The 23,133-nt window shown below is 45.4% G+C and overlaps 1 protein-coding gene across 2 annotated transcripts in view; it reads left to right on the forward strand.

The window, feature by feature from the left end:
- The first annotated feature begins 3,082 nt into the window (after positions 1-3,082).
- LOC133417725 (zinc finger MIZ domain-containing protein 1-like) overlaps positions 3,083-23,133 on the forward strand; it is an 85,800-nt gene continuing 65,749 nt past the window's right edge. Inside the window, exons 1-2 of one of the 2 annotated variants that reach the window (XM_061705763.1) lie at positions 3,108-3,167; positions 3,547-3,660. The gene's annotated coding sequence lies outside the window, so the exon portion shown is untranslated. Of the gene's footprint in view, positions 3,168-3,546; positions 3,661-23,133 lie in introns of both variants that reach the window. The other variant, XM_061705762.1, reaches the window with a different exon arrangement.

Raw genomic sequence — 23,133 nt, forward strand, 5'->3', positions numbered from 1 at the left:
TGGCTCTAAAGGGGCCACGGTGGGTCAATGTGTGTGTGTGTGGGGAGGGTACATGTGTGAAGTGGTGGAAAGTAACACGGTACTCGGGGTTGAACAGCGTTAGATTTTTTTTTGTATTCGACTATGATGTGATGAGTGTCAAGTGGAAGTCGATTCATCGATGTTGTCGTCGATATCTACATAGTCCGCTATATAAAAAACTCCTTCGACAGTCAGCGGGGCGGAGGGAATGAGTGAATGATTCCCAACGCTGTGAAAAAATGTTTTTTCATTTCCATCCCTTTATTAAAAAAAACAGGACATTATTTCAAATTGAAAAATGCAAATCGATGCAAATGGATTATGATCCGGTTGCTGGTTTGCATCCATCAGAAAATTGCCAAAACCAAAGTAAAAGCCAAAGACGTTCGCATATGTATTCTTTTCCTTAAACACCAAAATAACCAGTCTGCTTTCATGGAGGACTACAGAAATTGGGAATATTTACTTTTGAGAGGCTGACATTACGAACATTTGGACAAGCAAAACAAGGTGCCGAAACGATTAATCGGTTATCAAAATAGTTGCCGATCAATTTGATCATCGTTTGGTTGTCGATTCATCGATTAATTGTTGTTAATTGAAGTTCCCTTTTAAGAGGCAATTTGGTCAATTTTCCTAGAATTTCGCAGGATTTTTTTTTTTTTTAAGTATCAGTACTTGTAACTTACAAGGCGTGTGCGTGCGTGTGCGTGTGCGTGTGCGTGACGCCGCTTGACACCGTCATGGCTGCCTGTGCCGCTGATGCCTGTGCAGTGTGCTGCTCTCAAACATGTCTTTGTTATTCAGAGCTTTCCATCAGAGAGCGGCCACCCGCAAAACATGGAGGATGGAGGACCCCGAGGGGGGAGCACAGTGGAGGGGGGCGTGGCGTGGCGTGGCGTGGCGTGGCGTGGCGTGGCGTGGGCGACTGCTTATATTGCAACAAGGCAGCGCCGGTCACACACAACATGGGATTTTATTTATTTGATATTTTTTTTGTAAATGGTGGCCATAAACATACTACGTATAAGGATCATTCCAGAATTGCAGGACATTTTCTGCCCCTATATCAAATGTAACAGATCAAATATGCTTTTAAATCTTTTATTTTTGGGGGGGGGGGGCGATGATTTTGTTGTCGTCTTCCTTTGCAATTGTTAAAAGGTTTAGTTTTATCACAGACATATTTTATATCGGATAAATTATTTGCAGAAGTTGTCTCTCAACGTAAAGGCAACCTTGTTCCTAAAAACCTTTTCGGACCTCTAGAGAAGGAGAAAAAAATCGTGAGACACGTGACTCAGCAGAACTGACATCAAGCCATAGGAAAATCCGCTCTTCTAGCTTTCCTATTTTTTCACTGTTTCCAGCCGTAATTGTGAATGCAATCTAATCCAAATGATTACCATTAGAAAATACATTATTTACAGTATAAAATATGTTTTATTAAGATAAAGTAAACGAATTAAAAATCAATACATAGTTAACTGAACCAATCAGTGAACCAAAAAGATGTCAGAAAAATAAATTCCACGTAACGTTAGATTACATTGAAAGTTTTCCTACCGCTCTTCCGCAATTGGGAAGAACGTTTGTTTGACTTATTTTTGCCAATTTTCACCGCCGTAACATTGACTTCTTGGTAACATACCGTGTAAAGTTTTTGTCAGCGAACAAGGCGTGATCTCGCGTAGATTGACTGGATCGTATAACGAACACCGAGCCTAACTTAACCTTCTGTCCTTATTTCATCGTTGCCTTGCGCTCAATCTGGTTATGGTAAACAAAATCATTTATGGCAGCGGCTCTCAAACGTTTTACATCGAGTCCCATGTAAAAAAAATAAAATAAATACTCAGGTCTCCAAGCCGGTGTAACATTGTGCACAGTTCCAACATTGACACCGGGCTTAAATATAGGAAAATAAAACTGCATTTAAAAAATGCCATTCAAAGGTATTGCATATAAAAGTTGAATGCAAATTGTACCTCAATAAATGTTTCAAAACAAAGCGTTCTTAAAAACACAACTGAACTGTACTTAACAAATGTATTGAACTGGATTAAAAAAAAATAATGGTTCACATTATGCACAGTTTGAACATTTGTTTCAGTGATACATTTGCAGACCACTAGAGGGAGCCTGCGCACTACGAGTGCTACTCGTACGACACTTTGTGAATCAATGATTTATTGCTCAGTTGATATGACCTTTCATCTATTCTTCGAAAATACATTGCCAGATTGTACGAAAGGTTATTAGTATTTTTTCAGTAAAAGGGCAGTGCTATTTTGGATATTATTAACTCTCGCTCACTGGCAATTTTTCAAAGCCACGAACTTCACTTGACCGCAAGTGTTAACATTTTCAAATGGTCATTCCGACAACATCCCTCGGAAATCATACCGTCTCTTAACTGGTGAGCTATTTTTTAGAAAAGGCCCGCGGGCTCCTCGTGGTCCGCCCGCTGATTTCGAGTCATAAAGCTAACGTGCTCGTTTTTGACATACAGGTCAGACTTACGGGTCCGTGCTATAATGCCCCCGGGTGGCCGAGGCCCACACACACCAGAAGGAGGCGCGCAATGTCCATCGAATTGAAGCAAACAATTGAAGATTGTATTGAATGACGTCATTACTGTAGAGTAGACCGCTGCTGTTCGCGGGGTTAGGGACCGCGTCATAAAATCTGCGAGTAATTGACGCTGTTGTAATTGCATTGACAAAACAACATGTTTTTTTTAAATTCCCCCCAAATTATTGGATAAGCAGGGATAAACTACCAATAAGAGTTTTTTTGGGGTTCCCCCCCCCCCAAAAAAAAGACAGGAAAAAATAAAAAGTGAACTTTCCGCGCATATGCGGGGGTCCACCAACAAATCCCAGCACTGCATTTAGCACGACAAAGCAAAGGATCTCCACGAGGAGTCCGGCTCCACTCCCGGCGTCGAGCGCCGAACTCCGGCCCGGGATTTCGTCTCCGCCGCGGCGCTCGAGTCCCAGCGGTAATAGAAGAGCCGATGTAATTTGACACTTCAACTTACTGCGCTCGGCCGGAGTCTATCCACTTCACTCGCCGCTGACGTCGAGCCCTCTTTCAAAACAAGAGGCGACAATTAGCGAGGACTTTCTCCGCTTCCCCCGCCGGTGAGTGTCCGCCAACTTAGCCGCCGCGCCGCGACGCTCGCTCGTCTCGGGGAGCTTTTTCGTCTTGTTTTGTCCTCGCCGCTTGTGTCCGACCTCCAACAATGGGAGACGGACCGGCACCGAGGAGGAAAAACCTCCGCTCGCGTGGCTCTCGCTGCCACCGGGATCCGACCAGCTCGCTGCCCGGCGAGGGGGTCATTTGCTCGGGTTAGCCGCGGTTGGGGCTCCCGGGCTCTCGGCTCGGAGGCTCGACCGGGAATAGCTCGCGTGCATCCGGCTTGATTCATTCACACGTCGCGGTGTGCAGGCTTTTTTGACTCCCATTTTTTGGGGGGATTGATTTTGAAAAGGCTTTCGTCATGTTGTGTGCACGCTGCAGGATGACTGGAAAAGACTCCACAGTGGTAAACTGCAGTGCACGATTCGATTTCCACTGGAATGGAATGCTTCCCCCCCAATTTGGCAGCAGCACATGCATGCATACAGTGCGGAGGTATTCTACACACGAGGGCTGCATTGCACTGATGTCTCTGTGCTTCATTCGAAGTCAATTATTGATTTGTTTCTAATTCAATCGTGGTTCGGTGGCCAAGGTGTCTTTTTTTTTTTGCTCATGAGCATCCACTGTTGCAGCAGTGAGTGCCTCCCAGACAGTGACACACATTTGCAGACATATTTGCCTTGTTTTTGATGTTGATGAGGTGATGGTGCAGCATCCAGAGCCGCCGCCGCTGCTGTCGGTGTCCATCTCCATCTCCTGTAGGCTTGTTTACATTTGTGTCATGTCGCCCCAAAATCTCCCCACCCCCCAGGATGGCTGCTGATATCTGCACCTGGCCCCCTTCACTGGCAACAGTCAAACTTCCAGTGGCTTCATTATCATATTAAATGAGCTTTTATGAGGCCCCGCTAGCAGGTTTTTGGGGGGATCCCGAATAAGCTGGCTCGCCCCCCGGGCCCGCCTGCCCTTCTTCCATTCAAGCGGAGCCAGTGGAAACGCACAAAAGGCACATTGAGGCGCAGGTTCTGCAACGCAGCACGTGCGACTATTTATGAACTGCTTGACTTCCTGCCCCGCCACTGGAAAGTGTCAGCGTGTAGAATTGGCAGCCTTCAAAACCCCCAAATGTTCTCAATTTACCTGCAGTCCTCGCCATGGAAATAGCGGAATTTGTTTCGGGGCGTCAAACTCCTTTTCGTGACACGTCACGATGTCGTTCGGAGCGTATCATCTCTGACGCGACCGTTTTTGCTTTTATGACGCCTCAAAGTATAAAACACGACCGAGAGAGGGCTTTTGATGGCAAACGAATCCTTGCTTTACAGATATCCACCTGAGCAAGGCGCCGTGAGCGACCCTGACTCACCGCATGGCTCGAGTTGAACATCAGCGTTTTTGTTTACACGCCGTTCGCCTTTCACTCCATAAACTGCGTCTTCATTCATTTCCCACATTCAAGTGTGTCATATACAAGGGAAAAGTCACCATCGCGACACACGCTTTCTTCTTCCTACCGCAACTCAAATTCCGCCGCGATCGTGCAACGTGTTGGCATTTGCCTCCCTCATAATCGATGACATCCCCCCCCCTGGTCTTTATCTTCTACTCAAAAGCTGTGCAGATGTCAAATCCCAAGCGATGCAGCGCCGCCATCTACAGGGTTGTGTTAGCCATTACATTGCTGTACAAACCCCAACGTCACAGACAAACTGGGCGAGGTCATCCTGCAGGCCTACCTGTTGGGAAATGTACTTGAGAACTATATTAATCAGTGGACATAAATGGCTGGAAACCAGTTGACAAACATAAACGTCCACGGTAGCGAAGCAGTTAAGTAAACAACTATTGTTTCATTCATGTCACAAAATACTTTTGTGACATAAAAAAAAAATGCTTGTAACATGTGTTGAAAGCTAGAAATTGTGGTGGTTCACATTTTTTCCCAAAATGAAAAGGAACAAGTCAATTTAGCAAGAAACATGAAGTAGACGCACTTGATTTGCTTCCGTGCGCTGCAAAAAAATGACTCGGCGGGCCCGATCTGGCTCCCACACCTTCAGTTTGACACCTGTGGTCTAAACTGCCACACGAGTGTAAAAAATAGGTTAAAAGCAGCGTACATTCCCGTTGGCTTGGCCGCACTGTCAGCACGGCCGCGTAGTGGATCGCACGGTCGTGCCTCGCAGCGAAGGAGCCCAGGGTTTGAATCTGGCCTTAGGTCCTCCTGTGTGAACTCCGCGTGGGTTTTCTCCGGTTACTTCGGGTTCTTCCCGGCAAATCTGTTGCTGACATCGGCGGCGACCGAAGCGCATGGAAATTCTCTCCCAGAGCTAACGCTACGTCACGATCAGCTCACCTGGCAAAAATGGATGCCATCTTATTGGTCCTCTTCGGCATGACGTCTGATTCCTGTCAGGCCGCTTGTTTTATGTGCGCGCGAACTGCTTTTGGTGCTGCACTACAGCGACATTGAAACCAATCAACTTTACATTTCTGTGGTTATCATTTATTGCTGGTGATAATAGCCAAAGAAAAAGTGAAACACGATGCAGGGCTGGGCCATTCGTCGGTATAATTGATTAATTCGTTTTTTTTTGTTTTTTTTTTGGGTGGGTGGGGGAGGGGGGGGGGGGGGTCAGGCTGATTTAAAAATAAACGGCAATAAAATTTGAAAGGTTATATATTTTAAATTATATAAAAATCTGGAAAAGCAAAACTTGATTTCAACAATATCATTTGCCTTTTGATGATTAAATTGGAAATTGGATTTATGCAGAAGGAAAATCTAAGATTTTATTTTAAAGCCATATTGCCCATTTGTGGTAACGTCCCCACAAAAAAAGCCAAAGAAAAAGCAAACCCGATGCTCACTGAGTGATATTTTTTTTTTTGGGGGGGCATATTTTCCCCATATAATCGTTTTGGGTCTTACGTTGTAATTTTTATTGATTTCATTCTGGGAATCTCCTCTTACGTTCCTTGTTTTAAAAAAGGGACCAAAAATCCTCCGTGTGTCTGCGGTCTGAGCTCATAGGAGGTTTGTGAAGGTTCACGTCTCCTGGGATGGATCACGCGGTCGGAAGGAAGACGCCGTCTGGAGCGGCTTCCCCCCCCCCCAAAAAAAAAACCCCAAAAGAAAACTCATATGAAGTGAAGTTCTTCATTGAGGACATTCTGCCTTCCAGAATCGGCTGATTCAATTCTGTACTTGATGATATTTAGCTGCAAAAAGGTGCCCGAGGATGTTGCCTTCAGGTGCCAAGTCGAGCTGCGGGAAATCTAATGAGCGCCACTGACCCGTTTGCCGGAGTGTTATTCTCATCATCGATTGATTGGGTGTGTATCATGTATGAAAACAAAGCAATTAATTACAGTTAAAAATCTTATTAAGAAGATGAAGGGCCGTTCGCTAAATATTGGCAGTGAAGTGGTGACATTTAAAAGTAACTTTGATGCATCTTTTTCACACATTGTAGACATGTGAGCCATGGATAGAGTTATAGTTATTTGCTTAATCATTTTTAAGCGCTCGATGATAAGTGGTCGTTCTGAGGCATTATTTGGACACATTTGAGACCGTTCCACTGCAGTTTTCAGGGGGATTTAAGGATAAAGTGAAAGATTTGGTTGTCGTCAAGTCAGTGAAGATCAAGAACAGATTTTGGCTCCTTTTGAAGAGCTCAACTCCAATGGATGAATCGTCGTTGTTGTGATTGTGGTCAAGTCAAGTGAGTTTCGGCTAGCGGCGAGAAAGTAAGTCACTCAAGTTCAAAGTGGCCGTTTTCAGACATTTTGGATACATTTTTGACCATACAACAAAGTCGCTGCGATTCCAAATTTGTACTCTCAGATCTGCGCAGCTGTATGACGACCGTGTCGCCTCGTTGGCTGGACATTCAGCTGTTCCACGGAGCGGCGTTCTAATTCGCCGACGTCGGCAGCAGGCGGTTGCAAGTTCTCTGTAAATTGGCCGAAAGGAAGACGAGGTGCCAAAAAGACGTGATGAGTAGTTCGTCGAATTCAAGCTTTAAATGTCGATGCGGGGTAGTAAAGTTAACGATCGTTTCAACCCCGAGGGGCAGTCCGCTTCTTCCTTGACAATCACACCATGTTTTTGTGGTTCAATAAAAAAAAATAAGACGGTACAGTACATTGTAGGGGGAGCCTCAAAACCCGATACAGGGTCACAGTTTTTCCATTGCGGTTAACCTTCATTCATAGGTAAAGTCAATGATTAGTGATTAAAGGGTGGAAAATAAGAGTCACTCTCGTTAAAATGAGTCATTATGAGGCATTTTTGACACGTTTTAGATCATTCAATGATTTTGTTATCAAGTGATAAAAAGTGACCACAGTATAAGTTCAAGACGCATTTTTGCGTTTAGTCTTGGGAAATACGACTCTTTTGCCTTTGTACCTCCCCTAAAATGCTAGTACTTGGCGCGATCCATCAAACAGGTGTTTGTAAACGTTCCCCGTCAACTTGAAGTGAGCGTGTGTAATTTTTCCCTCCGAGCTCCCGTGTTATCGTCAAGACTCTTCAAGATTTCACGGGGAAAATGTCAGCGTCTGAATAAATCCATACAGTCGGAGGGGAAAGTGTGTCTTCTTTGCCGCTGATTTATCTCCTGACAGCAGGGGATACATCTTGCATGTGTGAGTACATGTCGGGCATGTGTGCACTTTTGCGGTGATTTGTGGCCCCCCTCCGCCGAGGGTTTTTTTTTACAACGGAGGAACGCTGTCGTCTTGACTGTTGACTGTTAATATGAGGCTTCTATTTTGAAAACACGACTCGGGGAAGGAGAATCTGCGGCGGGCGGGGTGCCGGGAATGTCGCCAGACCGCACAATCGTCTAATCACGTTACTGTGCAACCACTCGGTTTGTATTTTGGGTTACATCGGTGATAGCAGTTGTTTTTGTACTGTAACTGTATGCACAGTTCCCGTTTGTCTTGGCTTCTGCATTTTGCTTTAAATAAAAAAAAAAAGGCGCCTCATTTTGAAGGATTTTCTAGGCTCTAACGTGAATATAAAATACAGTGACTTTTTAATTCATTCCGTGACCAAGCTTGTTACAATTTGTTTCCTCCATTGAAATGAATTGAAAGACGAAATATGTCAAATGAATGAATTCATTCATTCATTCATTCATTCTCAATACCGCTTATCCTGTTCAGGGGCGCGGGGTAAAATAACATTGTCATATAAAAATATGACTCAAAAGTTGTGCGAAAATGCCATCAAAGGTTTGACTTTTCACAGGATGTGCTACATGGATGTCTCCTGAGTATGCTGAGCAGCCCGGGAGGCTTATTGCCTTGAGATGTTCATAAAAGCTTGCATTGTGAAATCGGCCGTGCTGTCTGCTGAATCATTCATACGCAGCTTCGGATGAACGATTCCAGGAAACGAATGGCCAAGTAACGTGTTGTGTTTTTGTTTGTAAAAAGCCAGAACGGGGGACAAAATTGAAGTGGGGAAAAAGTCGGATGTACGAAAACCGAGGTTCTACCGTATATATTGCAGTGGTACGGCTTAGCCGCGGCCAGCGGGATCTCGCTCGATACCCAGAAATGCCACTTTTGTTGGGAAAGATCATGTGATCCATTTTGATGAGCCATTATGTCTGCGACATTGCTTCATCCATCATCTGTTATTCAAATGTCAAAACTCCCGAAAACTAGAGGCAGAACGCCGTGCACACTGTCGCTCAGTCGCGTCGCTCGATGCGCGGCGGGCTTTACCCAAATCGGACATGGCCACATTTGTTGCTTTTGACACTCGTGCATATTAGCATTGGATTTGAACGCGGCGCTCTTCACCTAATCCCGCTGTTGACTCGCGCGCGCTAAACCCCGAGTGTGTTATGTTTTCTCTTTTTGAGGGAGCCCCTTTTGCCGCATAATCTCACGTAATCTAATCTATCCCCCGGCTATAATAGAGCGGCGATGATGTGACTCTATAGACGGGGAGCTTTAGCGCAGATCCATACCAAACAGACTAGCGTGCCGCTCGCCCCTCCGGCAAAGCTCTTGTGAAAATGCAAGTGACCCCCGCGCCCCCTCGTTAGTGCCGACAATGGAGCCGCCTGCTCGTACGGCTGCAGCCGCGCTGGCGGCCGACACAAAACACACACTCTTGTGATTAATAGTCGTAAACAGTGTTGCCGTGCCGCCGGGTCGGGGGTCCGGCCGCGATTTAAAGTTATGTCACTCGCGGGGTTTGTTTTCAAGTGCATGAAGTATCCGACGGGGTGGAGGGAGATAACCCTGCGGATGCGATCTTGACTGGTTAACCTAAATCGCAACACAAGGCGCGCTTGTTCCCACTTCTTAAATGCGATACGATCAGTAGCGCCCTTTGGACTTTTGGGGAAAAAAGTTCTCTCGCCAGCAGTTGAGTTGAGATCGAATCAACCGCCCTCATAACTACCACTTCTTTCGGTCTCTACTACCACTTAGTAGAGACCGAATCAACGGCGTTAACAACCACCGCTTCCTCGGCCGACAAACTAATCGATACTCGGTCCTTACTGACGCACTTCTTCAGCCAGCAAACTCGTTGAGACAAACATTGTCACTTTTAAAGTGAGAAGAGAGACCTGAATGTTTTTTTTTTTTTTTGGTCATACTTTCCGCTTTGTCATGCAGACAAACAAACTTTAACGGCCACACGTGCCGAGTTGTGCGTCGGCAGCGTCCAGCCTCTATTTTGGAGCCGTCCGCCGCGTAAAACGCAATTCATTTGTTAGTCATCCACACCGCAGCCGGGCGGAGAAAAGCGAGGACGTCGAGGACGCGTCCTGAGGCTTGATTGATGGACGGGGCGAACGTGTTCGCTGATGAAATCGTGTCCGGGTCAAGACGTCCAAAACAAAAGTGGGGGTGTCTCATTCCTCCCCAGTGTCTGTTTGTGTGTCAATTGTGAGGTTGGAATGTGAAACCTAATCAGTGCTGGCTGGAGGGAGCATAAAAAAGGGCGGCGGTGTGCGTTTGGGGGTTCGATTGGAGAACGACCCTTCGGAGTCGCCACTTGTGGTAGTTTATGACTCTTTAGTGGTGGGGGCAGGGCACCCGTAATACGTCCGTCCCCCCCCCCCCCCGAAAAAGTTTCTGACTTTACGTGAAGAGAGAGAAGACGAGGCGACGTGGGAGTCCGCTTGATGGGTGAAAGCCCTCACGCAGCATGAATATTTAATGCTTGCATTTTAACCAGAGTCATAAAATCCGTGAGGGAAGCGAGAAGCGAAGTCTTCGTCACGCTTGAGAGCCGCAATCAAATATGTGGATTGTGTCTGGATATTAGAATTTGATTGTCTTTTTTTTTTTTTTTTCTCTCCCCCCCCTCAACAATATTACCACTTCTTTAGCTAGCGGACTCGAGAGCGAATTACCGCCACCAGACTTAGTTGAGATTGACTCAACAGGCATTCTTTTCTTTTTCTTTCACCAAATCTGTCTTTCTCTCTTTCTTCTTTCTCTTCCGTCTCCTTCAGCCAGCAGACTATTTGAGACTGAACCAAGAGCTTTTAGCCAGCAAATCATTTGTGCTTAAATCCACCGGCGTTACAAGCAATCCTTCTTTCGCCAGCAGTTAGTTACGACTTAATCAACAGCCCTCGAAATTAGCCACTCGACTATTTCAGACCGAATCGACAGCCGTTGCAACGGGCTTCCATAGAATTGGAGATTGAATGAACGACGACTTCTTTAACAAGCAAACTAGCATAGAGTCCAACAAACGCCCTCGCAAACAGTACTTCTTCTTCAGCCAGCAGACTAGCTGAGACCAAATCAACAGCCGTTAAGACAGCTGACTAGGTTAGACCGAACCACCTCAACCTTAGCCAGCAAACCAATTCTTGAAAGTTTATTCATAAACAATCATTAAGACGGCACCTTAACGATTGTTTACAACCATCCTGAAGGATCTTGGCTCCAAAGCATCCCCTTGTCCTCCTCCTCCTCCTCCTCCTCCTTCTGCTTTAGTCATGTTGCGCATTTTTTAAATTCTGTCCCAGCCTCCGCCGAGGCAGCCTTGTAGCAGACAGACACCGAGACGATTGTTAAGATTGATCATCTTTTTTTTGAGCGCAGCGAGGTTGTTTCGGCGGCTCTGCTGCTTTTTTTTCAATGGAGTTAAACGCACTCAAGAATGGCAATCAGCCCCAGCTTTGTTATGTTTAATAACGCCTTGTAAAAGGTCAACGTCGCAGACCGTTCCGCATCGTGGCGACCGTTTGGGCGCGCGATCCTCGCTTGTCCTCCGAGCATGTGCCTGGCAGGTTGCGATCCCTGCGGCGGCCCTGAAGAGAAAGACAATGCGAGCTTTACAACCCCCAATGAGAGGTCCAAAGTGCAGTTGTGGTTCTTTATCCATTCAGCCAGAAAACTGGTTGAGACTGAATCGACAGGTTACAAGCACTTCTTCTTTCATCAGCTGACTAGCTGAGACTGAATCACAAGCACTACTAATTTACCCAGCAGACTAGTTGAGGCAGAATCAAGCACAAGCTGTTACAAGCACTTCTCCTTCTCCATCAAACAAGTTGCTTGACGAACATGTATGTATATATGTATGTGTGTATATATATATATATATATGTGTGTGTGATGATCGATCGGTTGTTGCTCCTCTAGTGCAAACTATATTGACCTTAGATTTAAGGACTTATTTTGCTTTACTTGCATGCATGTTTCCGGAACGTGGCGGGTTTACCTTGCGCCACTGTTGGTTCGTCCGGTAGTTATTCGATATAGCCTTGTGAAACGGTCCAGATTCTATAAACCCTGTCAATGAAGTGGATCAAAGTATCAATCTTTACTTGCTAACTGATATCTTTGCAGATGAATCGCCACCCTTCCTCCACACAGGCATTCGAACCGTTTGTCAGCGGCAAAAACCTCTTCCGCCCCCAAATTGTTTGAGGCGTCGGGAGGATTGCGTGTGCCGAGCGCTCACAAGAGCGGAGTCGCTCGCAAAACTGTCGGCAGCGCGTTCGTCGCGTCTCCTTTGGGAGGCAACACTCGCAAAACGATGTCTCAAGGTGCGTGCGTTGAGCTTGAGATGTGACTCTGGGTGGGTAAATATTTTGAGAGCAAACATTTTGATACCAGCAGGGATTACCATAGAGGGGAAAACGTGTGTCCCCCCCCCCCCCCCCCACCCCCCTCTGTCTTCTATGAATTTAAATGTCAGCATCTTGCGAGGCAGAATGCAGTGCAGTTTATGATTTTAATACCAGCCTGTTAAAGAAAGTAGTAGCAACTTGAATTCCGCAGAGGGAATCCGATCCCTGTGAAGTAGCTCACCGACATTTGGTCTTTTGTTTTGAAGAGACGGCAGCGTTTGTTGCCACCCCCGAACAAACTCACAAATTTGTTCTGCTGCTACACCTTGTTGGCTTTGTGGAAGGCACGGGCCAAAGGTGGATGTTCAACATGTCAAAGCGTGCTATGCCTCATTTACTTGCTCACTCGATATTCATGAGCCTAATACGGGTGGCAGCCTTCGGCCGGCCGCGCGCAGGAAAAAGCCTCTTGCTTCTCAAATGTTTTACAACAAGTACCACCTAAAAAAAAAAACACCATGACCAACATTTAGTACAGTTCAGCAGGTCGTAGGACCACGTGTTCTTCAAAAGACGAGACAGAGGGTGCTGTGGATGTTTCTATCGGTTAGGTGCAATCCAACCGTTCGCCGCCACCGACGAATATATTTGTCAAGTAGGTTTTTCAGCGCGTGGGCGTGGAAGACAAGCTGGTCTCCCCCAGCTTGTCTGTGAATATCAAGTTTGTAAACCGCTGCAATGAACGACAGAACCCTGTAGATGGCGACATTGCATCGCTTTGGCTTTGAGATCAGCACAGCTTTTGAGTTGAAAAGCTAAAGATTAGGTGGTGAATCTCCGCTTGTCACATCGATTATGAGAGCGAAATCCCAACACCAGTTTCGGCACCTCACACTCGAAGAGAGTATGTATATGTACGGCACTATAAACAGAGTATTTGCCGCGCTAGGTAGGTGAACGTGAGTAGGTTGCGATCGTGAGGAAAACACGACGCAGTTCATGGAGCGACTGGCTAATGACATAAAAAGCCGCTGACGTTCAACTCGAACCATGCGGTGAGTCACCGTCGTTTCTTAGTTGTGTATCTGTAAATAAAGGATTGTTTTTGCCACGAGAAGTCATTTCTCAGTCTTGGTTCTGTCCTTTTATGCTTTGAGGTGTCCCAAAAGCAAAAAATACTAGCGTCAAAGTCATTGGTCTGCTAGAGGTGTCAGTGTTTTTGGTGAAAACAACCCATGTTCTACTGCTGATTACTAAAGAACACAAAGAGGTAGAAACAAACTTTTTTTCAGGTGAAAGGAGAGAGTTTACTTTTTCTTTTGGTAGTTTTGGTGCTTAGATAATTCTCGAACACGATATTGTGTGGGTCTTGAAGGATCGGTCCAAATGCTCTAAACCGGCTGGCGGCGCAGTGAATTGAAGCTGTTAATTGTTGCCACATTCACAACTCCTGCACTTTGTTAGTTTATATAAATCCAGTCCAGGTAATGTTTTGAATTTTTGGTGAAACATGCTGTTGACCGCTTGGCCAGGACCCCTCGTAAATGCGACCTTGGTTATAACTGGTCTTTTACCTGGATTTAAAAAAAAAAAAAAAAAAAAAAAAAAAGATGAAATGGATATATTGAGTCTAATATTATATATAACATTATATTCTTCCACACAATTTGACCTCCACTAGAATGTCCCGCCTCTCGAACGCTCGTTCATGCGTTTCGTCTCCAAACAAAGTCTCAAAGTCTGCTCAGCCTTCGTCGAGAAACGACGGCCGTGATGTTGTCGTGCCTCCGATGTACCGTACTTACTCGGTGCTAATTTATTCAAGATTTGGTTCCGAGTTGGGAAAAAAATCATTTTCCGTCTACGTTTCTCCATTGATGAGTATCGGCCTGGTTCGACCGCGTGTTAGCTAGCTCACATAATCCCTCATTTTGGTGTCCCAAAGCCGACGTGAAAGCTGGGGAAGAATTGCGTTAGTGGCGTTGCCGGCGCACGGTGGCAAACTCAAACATTTCCTGTCGGGGTCAAGAGGAAGTGTTTTTCCCCCCCCGCCGGGCTCGGTGTTTTACCTCTTAAAAAGACACTGGGGCGGGGGGTTGACCTTGCGAGTAATTGTGAAAACCGTAGCGCACTGGTGGCGGTTCATGTACGCACCTGTGGTTTGTAAAGAATGTTTTTTCCCAGACAAAATGAGGAATTTGCTGCCGCTTGGAAAGCTCTCCCCTGCGGTGCGCAGATGACACGGTCGGCTGTGCTGCTGCTGGTTAGCATTCAAAGGAGGGGGAAGCCTGAGGGTATTAACGGAAAAGTTGGAGGGCTTCACACATTCGCACACTGATGGTGCACAATTACGACAAAAGTATTGGAGTATCTGGAAAAGCATGCTGCAGAAATAGCCGGGTGGGCCGAAAATGTTTTATTCTTCTCCTGTTCAAATGTTGTGCACTTGAGCTCCCAACCGGGGTCAAAAAGGGCATCTCTGCTCTGGCTTCAATTTTGATGAAGTTATGACATCTTTTCTGCATTGTTCAGAGTCGGTCTTGTGCTGTCGTGTCCATCGATGTTTTGTGTGTCTGTAGCGCACTGGTCCGTTTCAATGGCATCCCGTTTGTATTTGGTGCGTTTGTGACAGCAGTTGAGGTCTCGACGTGGAACAGCAATTTGATCTCTGGCCTTCCTCAGTGAAGTTCTGACATCTTTTCTGTAGGAGACATCGTCAGTTGTCCACGGTTGTGCCCGCAGAGCCAATTTTGTGCATTCAACACTTTTTATTGGCATCCCAATCAATTTTAGTTTGTCTGAAGCAACACCTGCGACCTAAACGTGGACCAGAAAATATATTTCTGACATCTTTTCTGCTGGATACATCGTCGTTTAGATATTATATATTTAGTACTTAGAACACAGGTCAGAGTTTTGTTAGCATCAGATTGAAATGAAAATATTGTCTCGGTCTTTGATTTTTAAAGTGATGACGTCTTTTGCTGTCGTTTTTTAATTTCTTTTTTTATTTATTTATTGTTGTATTTCTTTCTTTCTCTTTAATTTTTTCTGTCTGACACAGTTTCCGTTGACTTTCCCGCAGTCTTCGCCGACGCTGAGCTGTACTGTCCCGTTTAGAGTTTCTACAATTTGGTTGCCTCGTTTAGCGCCATGAAAGGGTCAGCAACAAACAACAAATGGGTTTTCCTGAACAGAGAGGTACAGATTGCTTGGATCCCTGTTTCTGGTGTTGTTTTCGCTGGTCCAAGTCCCAATTGGCACGGCACGGTTTCTCAATGGAAAGCGGATGAATGATTGATACGCGCGGCTGCTTTCTGTTCCGGATCGCCCGGACGTTAATAATGAAGGGGACTTGGAGCGTTTTAGTGTCAGATGGAAACACGAGATTTCATCACTGACTTTATATATATATATATATATATATATATATATATATATATATATATATATATATTCCCCCCCCTCATTAGTTTCCCCCAAGCCCCCTACAAATAGACCCTCTGTCCAAGTGTCATCTTGATGCCACTTGAGTTGCAATCAAACTTGAGTTCCATCAAATTTCCATGGGAGATTTTGGAGAAGGCGTTCGACCGTGTCCCTCGGGGGGTCGTGTGGGGCGTGCTTCGGGAGCATGGGGTACCGAACCCCCTGATACGGGCCGTTCGCTCCCTGTACGACCGGAGTCAGAGTTTGGTCCGCATATCCGGCAGTAAGTCGGACTCGTTTCCGGTGAGGGTCGGACTCCGCCAAGGCTGCCCTTTGTCACCGATTCTGTTCATAACTTTTACGGACAGAATTTCTAGGCGCAGCCGAGGCGTTAGAGGGGGTCCGGTTTGTCGGCCTCAGTATTGCATCTCTCCTTTTTACAGATGATGCGGTTCCGTTGGCTTCATCAGGCCGTGATCTCCAACTCTCACTGGAGCCGACTCTCACTACGTCTTTCGGCTGGCCCGGGAACGCCTCGGAAGAGCTGCATGAAGTGGCTGGGGAGAGGGAAGTCTGGGCTTCCCTGCTAAAGCTACTGCCCCCGCGACCCGACCTCGGATGAGCGCTAAAAATGGATGGATGGATTTTGGAAATTCAGAGTCGAGCATAATAAATCCATCCATTTTCCGAACCGTTTGTCCTCACAAGGGTCACGGGTGTGCCGAAGCCTATCCCAGCTGGTCGCCAGCCAATAGCAGGGCAAATAAACAAACAACCATTCGCACTCACATTCACACCTACGGGCAATCGAGTCTCCAATCAACCTAGCACGCATGTTTTTGGGATGTGGGAGGAAACCGCCGCAACCTCAGAACTGTGAGGCAGATGTGCTCGCCAGTCGTCCACCGTGCCACCCGCATAATAAATATGCAATTTAAAGCATGACATTTTCCCAGATTTGACTGTATTTGACTTTATCAATTTCTAAATATTTTATTGAACAATCGGTTCTTTCATTGAACAACAAAATAAATAAAAAATGAATGCATTGTCTTCCCAAAGTCGTTAGAGCCATGAGCGACGCAATAAATAAAACGGTGAGCCGACTAAGCAGTGTAATTGGCGGAAATGAATTTGCACACAAACGTACCTTTGTGGCTGACACACGTCTTTCTGTGCTGAAGCGTTACAGCAATCCATTTTGAACAAACAAGCTTATTCCAATATAGTTAACTTATTGTCATAGGAACATTCAGACTTTTCCGAAAATGAACGAAAATGCTCCCCAGTCTCCTTCAAACGAGGTCTCGATTTGAGAAAACCATCTTGCCTATTGGGAGCCAACTTTCAATTTTGTAAATTTCTGGTTTACTTGCCTTTATTCCCATCAGTTGAACCTTAGGTGCCACATTTGCGGTGTGGACGTTTGATCTCGAAATGCCGTTCTTCCCTCGTTTGTGGCCGTTAATGAGCGTAAGAGCGTGTTTGCTCCGCTAGCTGTACGGGCTCCGCGGTCGGCTTTCCCGACGGACGAGCGTCCCGGCCCGCGGCGAACCTCGCGTCACGCGAGCCGTCCCTCGTGAAGGCGAGTCGCGAGTGCCGCAATGAAGACTCATGGCGGCGGCCGGCGCCACGAGCGCAGTTAGCTCGATTGGTGACTCGAGCGGCCGTGGACGGTTTCCGCTTGCGTGCGTTTTTGTGCCGAGGCGCGGCACAAAAACGCTGGAGCTCGAGAAGGAGAGCGAGCGAGCACGTATCGATCAGTGCAGGCCAGGCTTCAAGCGCTGGAAATAGTAAAAACGCTACAATTGACCTTTTGCTAATCCACAAACCTGAAACGCAGAATTGGCCAATCACAGTTTTGCTTAAGGTCATTATTAACGGGTATATGTATTTTCTTTTTTTGTGTGGAGGCGGAACATACAAGATAAGGGGACAGGAAGTGTAACTGTAACCGAAAACAAACACTGCAGTTCGGCCTCTGGTTTGCGGACCGATATGCTTTTGGTAGTATGGAAAACTACCCCAAAAAAAAAAGGCGTCATGCAAATGAATATAAAGCGTTAAAGCAAAAATGCCACTGGTGTATGCATAGCACAATTCTGACTGTTCCGTTGCACTTTGTTGTTCATTTCCCAAAAAGAAGACGAGCTATTTAGGTTGTCCTCAAAAGAAAAGAGTTTGTGTTGTAGTTTTTTAAACATTTCTAAATATCATTATATTTATTCTTGTTTGTTTACTTTACTGTACCGAATATGAACCGAACTGTGACCCTGAAATCAAGATAGGTGATGCAGAAGACGCCCTGCCCTCTCAGTTCGGTCTACAGTGGACCCCCTCAAGCTCGCAGTTTGGAACCCACGGATTCACCGACCTGCAATTTTTTGTCTTTTTTTTGAATTTTTTCCAATTTCCTATTTTTTTTCAGGGGAACCGACCCCGAAAACACTTATTGGTGGTGCATCAGCACTTATTAAAAAATGTTTTGGGTTTAAAAAAATTAAATCAAAATTATTATATATATATATATATATATATAAAATGGGTGTTTTGGGATTTTCGCTATTCATGGTCCGGCCTGGTCCCTCGCCAATAGCCACTGTGTTCATTTTAAAATAATTCAGACTGTTTAAACTGAAAGTGTTGCACTTGTCTGCACCGTTCATTTCGTAAAGGGAAGACAAACCTCTAAGGCTGCCCTTTCCTAAAACAAAACGAACAAATAACTAAGTCGACTTCAAAAATGGGTCGCCGCAAACGTTCTGCCTCGAAGCTCCGCCAGAACCAAACAAAACCAAAACGTTCCGCCCGGAACCATGTAACCATGTAACCATGTCTACGCTGCCAGAACCCATTTTATTGTAGACGGACGCAGTGTTGGGCCAGTGATAAAAGCCGAGCGACTGTAAGTGATTTTTAAGACACTGTTAGATATGTAATGTACATATAATATGATGTATGAGTGAGCTTAATGGTAATTAGCATTTTTTTGAAGTAAAATGTTAATCGCTAGCTTGCTAATTCTAATTGCAATTGCCAACCGTTTAGCATTTAGCATTTTGTGGTGTCAAATTCTGTACACTGAATTTATGCCATACGCTCACTAACTACCAACATATGCAGTTTAAGGATAGAAGTCAATCCCTCATAAATGAGAATCGAATGCATATTGTTTTTTGGTTTTGTTTTTTGAGGGGGGCGATTATTACTCGATTATTCCATCAATAATTAATGGCAGAAAAAAATATTGGATAGTAACAGCACTACTGCTAGCAGTACGCAGTTGTCATTAAATGTGTTCCTGTTTACACCGATCCTTCTTTTTCTTCTTTTTTTTCTCCCTTCCCGCACAGTACCCGAACCTTAAAACCAATTAAGCGCCTCTGATTAGCCAGGATGTTAAAGTGGTCCTCTGCAAGTTCAGCAGATTTTTCGGGGGAGATCACTGCTGGCCACCGCGGAAGCATTTCTTTCTCCGCCTCGAGTGTTTCTGTTTAATGCGTCGTAATGGTTGACTATTATTTACAGCGCGGCTGAACAAAGAGAAGCGAGGAACCGACGGGAGTAATCCACTCTGGCCGTCATTAGGCGCGCAGACCGAGGAGCTGGCGGGAGAAGGCTCCTCGCGGTGCCTCTGGAGTCGAGCGCCTAATGGAAATGGGACTCATTAAGACACCTTCCACTCCGCCGCTGCCGAGAAAGTGCTAATTGATTGTCGTTAGTGCCCCGACGCGATGAGATGCTTCGGCTGATTTGGAGTTCGTTACGGGCGCCTTTTGTTCTCTTCCGCGTGTGCTACGTTTACAGTCTTTTCCTGCTGGCCTAGTAGTGCGCTTTGGGATTTTGTATACGATTCCAAGTTTTGCAAAGTTTTCTCACGGTCAATCGAGGTATCCGTGACGGGAAGGGGCTGTACTACTGTTGGGGCCGCGCCGCGGTCTACCTCTGATGTTTCCTCCTGGCCCGCCACGTTCTGATCAAGGTCTGACGCGATTTTCATGTTTCATGTTCAAGGCTTTCTTGCAGCTTGTTTGTGGCGAGGCAGACTTGAATGAATCTCTGCCGGGCCTCTCGACTCACTGCCGGACCGTACGCGCCGTGTCAGACCGTAGTAGGACGCAACGAGTGTTATCGTGTCATCGAACGCAGCAGAATGGGAAAAATCTTGAAAGGGCCGTGACGTCCCGAGTAATTCATCTGCTTCCCGCTTCCAATTTGCTTTCCAGGTTTTGTTGCAAGCACCCCGTTTTCCTACGGCAGACGCATCGGCACTGTGACTGCCGCGTCAAAGTTTTCGACAGTTTAGAAATGGTTTGCCGATCCCGTCCCCCCGCGTTGTCACGTCCGTCCCGTTTTGTCTACGACGGCCAGAAACGGGATTGCCGTAGCCGCCGGAAACCTAGTGTAAACGCACTGTAGCGTTATCGATGTGGCCGAAGTCGTTGCCGTTTTCCGCCACAAAGCCCGTCAGCTCGATCCCCGTTTTCTCGATTCTGCCGAGCTGCGGGACTGCTGCAAAAATCAATATTCCAAGCACCGCTAGCATGCACGCTGAGGGCTATTTTAAAGAGCGGATGTAAGAAATCTGACTCGGCCAGCGCGGTCAGGGTTGAGTAGCGGCGAAAGGTAGGACCCCCCCCCCCCCTCACACACACACACGCACACACATCCCCCCTGTGATGCTTCACTTATTGGCCCTGGAAATTCCTTCCCCCTTTCCTCTGGCACCAGCAGATTGTGTTCATCTCAGCCTTTAATCATTTTCCCTCCCAATAGTCATGTGCTGCCTTTTCCCGCCCCGGATTCCTCAGAGGACATGCCCCCCCCCCCCCCCCCTTCTTCTTTAGGTTTTTCTTTTCTTTTTTTTTTTTTTTTGTTTTTTTTTACAAAAAGGAATGGTTACGGAGGAAAAAAGATGTTAATATAGGGCCGCTAGCATTCCAGTTGATTTAGCCATAGTCGCGTTTGGGAACCTAAACCCTGATTCCACTTGTTTCCACAACATGGTTTTGTTGTTGGTAGTTCCGAGTTGTAATGTGCGGCATTATTTAAAAAAAAAATGTGTGTTTTGTGTTGGGGAGTGTGGACGAGCGGTGCAGAAAAGAGTAGGAGCGGAGGGAAGCGTCACGGGTGAGTTGTGACAGAAGAGCAGCGGCTAAAGTGAAAGGGAAGGTTTAGAAAGTGGTAATGAACCTAAACATTTGCCAAACTATTGCTATTAATTATTTGGTCCCCTTCACTATCGTAATGTGGAGAATATGTTGTTATATCATCTTCCCAAACACTTTTTAAAGGTCTATTAGGAGCCATGAGTGATGAAATAAAAACAAAACGCTGAGTTGGCTGATAATTGGTAGATATTATTATAATATAATATTATATATATATAATTAATCTGCACGCACATTTGTGGCTGATGGCCTTCCTTCTGCTACCAAGCATGCCAACGATCCATTTTTTTCCTCAAAACAGGCTTAATCGAACCGAACTATGTGCACTCGTTTTTTTTCTAAAAAGCATCCAGACTTTCAATCTTGAGGCGACATAATGCCGCAAGGCTCCCGCAGACTGAAGAAGTGGATTGAAACAACACCTCCCAGACAGTTGAAGTGTCCAAGAGAGTTAATCGTTTTTTTCTCCAGCTATTTTCAACACTTTCAATTGGTTTAATAATGTTTCATAATAACAGAAGACGTGGGGAAAGACCAATAGTATCAATTTGTGAAAATATATGACCATATTTGGACATACGGGGTTTCTACCTGACAGCCACGTCATGCTTCTTGCAATTACAGCAGCAGCGCTTAAAATGCATTTGGAGCGAATCAACACGGAGCGAGCCAACCTGCAATCGGCACCGCAACCATTCATCTTTGCCTTCTTTATGGCTTTGCACAACGTCGCCGCGCGTCTCCGCCGCCTTATCTAATCGCGCCGCGCTCGTGTTGTCACAGACCTGCAGCGTGTGTGTGTGTGTGTGTGTGTGTGTGTGTGTGTGTGTGTGTGTGTGTGTGTGTGTGTTTAGGAAACACTGGGTCGTCACACTCCACTGCTGAACCCGGATAACAAAGTTTATAACATACAGGACTGAAAAAAAAAAAAAAAATCTAATTTTGCTATTTATACCTTTCTGTTTGAGTAAAATCATTTTTTTGGTGTGTTTTAGTCTATAAACTACTAACATAACTCCCAAATTTGAAATAGCCAATTCCTAAATTATAGTGGTTTAAAAGTCTTTATTTATTTATTTTTTATTTTTAATCCAGTACAGTTGGAGGAATGGCTCAATTCTTGACCATTTTGAAGCCTGATTTCATATACTTGGTAATCATTATTATTATTTTTTGTGAACAACACTCTTCTCTGGAGTGCTTCAAATTTCCAAGATTTTTTTTGGTCCCTTTACTGGGCCTTTATCATGCTTATGCAAACTTTACAGAAAGTTAGTTTTTAGCATGTGCAATGAATACTCGCTATTGGCAAAAAAGTGCAAAAAATGGATGACAGCCCCCTCCTCCCCCCCAAAAAAAAACAAAATAACGGGCCTGTTGGGGACCATTGAACCCTCAAAGGTAAAGTTTGTTTGTCGTGGTTTTTAGTTCGGGTCAGCCACCGCCCAGAAGAAAAGGGTGATGGTTGTGAGTTAAGAGTCCATCAGCCCGCGCGCTGCAGAGCGGAGCTTTTCACGGCCACTTTGCTCCGGACGACTGCTCTTCCTTCAGCCGGCAAAAAAGCCCCGACGCAGACCGCTTGCGGCCAAAGTCAACCGGCAGGGATTTGGACTCCACGAGGACCCAATTAAATGCAGGGGGCCTCTCGGAAGAATAATAACAATGATGAATGCACCTTTGCGGCAGCCGTTGAAGCGGCAGGCGGGCAGAGGCGTTTTATGTCTTGACATAATTTACTCTCCCGGTTTGCGTTTTTATTTTTGTATTTCAGATAGTATTTTTTTTTTTTTTTTTTTTTTTTTTTTTGCACACATCAGGAGGTTGCAAATGGAACCATCCCGAGGAATTCTGATGAGTCAGCGCCACGCGGCACCGTATCGCAGTTTGCTCCGGATGTTGCGACTCTTTTCCCCATATGTGGGGCCGGACCACCCGCTGCTGTGGTCTGAGTCGCAATGCATTATGGGTACGGTCACGCGTGAGCTTCCCGCTCGTACCCGACAACGAGCTTCGGATTGCAAAAATGACCTGCTTTTTATTTAGTCGTTTATGTATTGGCTTTTATTCATACAATATAACAAATCAACAACACAGGTCATTTAATATATTTGAAATCTGAATTGTTGTTCTAGATATATTTTTGTGTAAGTGTAAAATATGCAGAAGAATGTAGAAAATATAAAAAATATATTAAATATATACATGTACTGTAAATACATATAAAATCTAAAAATCTATGATACATTACATCTTAATCAAATATAGTTAAAAAATGAAGATTATTAATAATA

The sequence above is a fragment of the Phycodurus eques genome, chromosome 19, assembly GCF_024500275.1.
Source record: "Phycodurus eques isolate BA_2022a chromosome 19, UOR_Pequ_1.1, whole genome shotgun sequence".
NCBI classification, from domain to species: domain Eukaryota; kingdom Metazoa; phylum Chordata; class Actinopteri; order Syngnathiformes; family Syngnathidae; genus Phycodurus; species Phycodurus eques.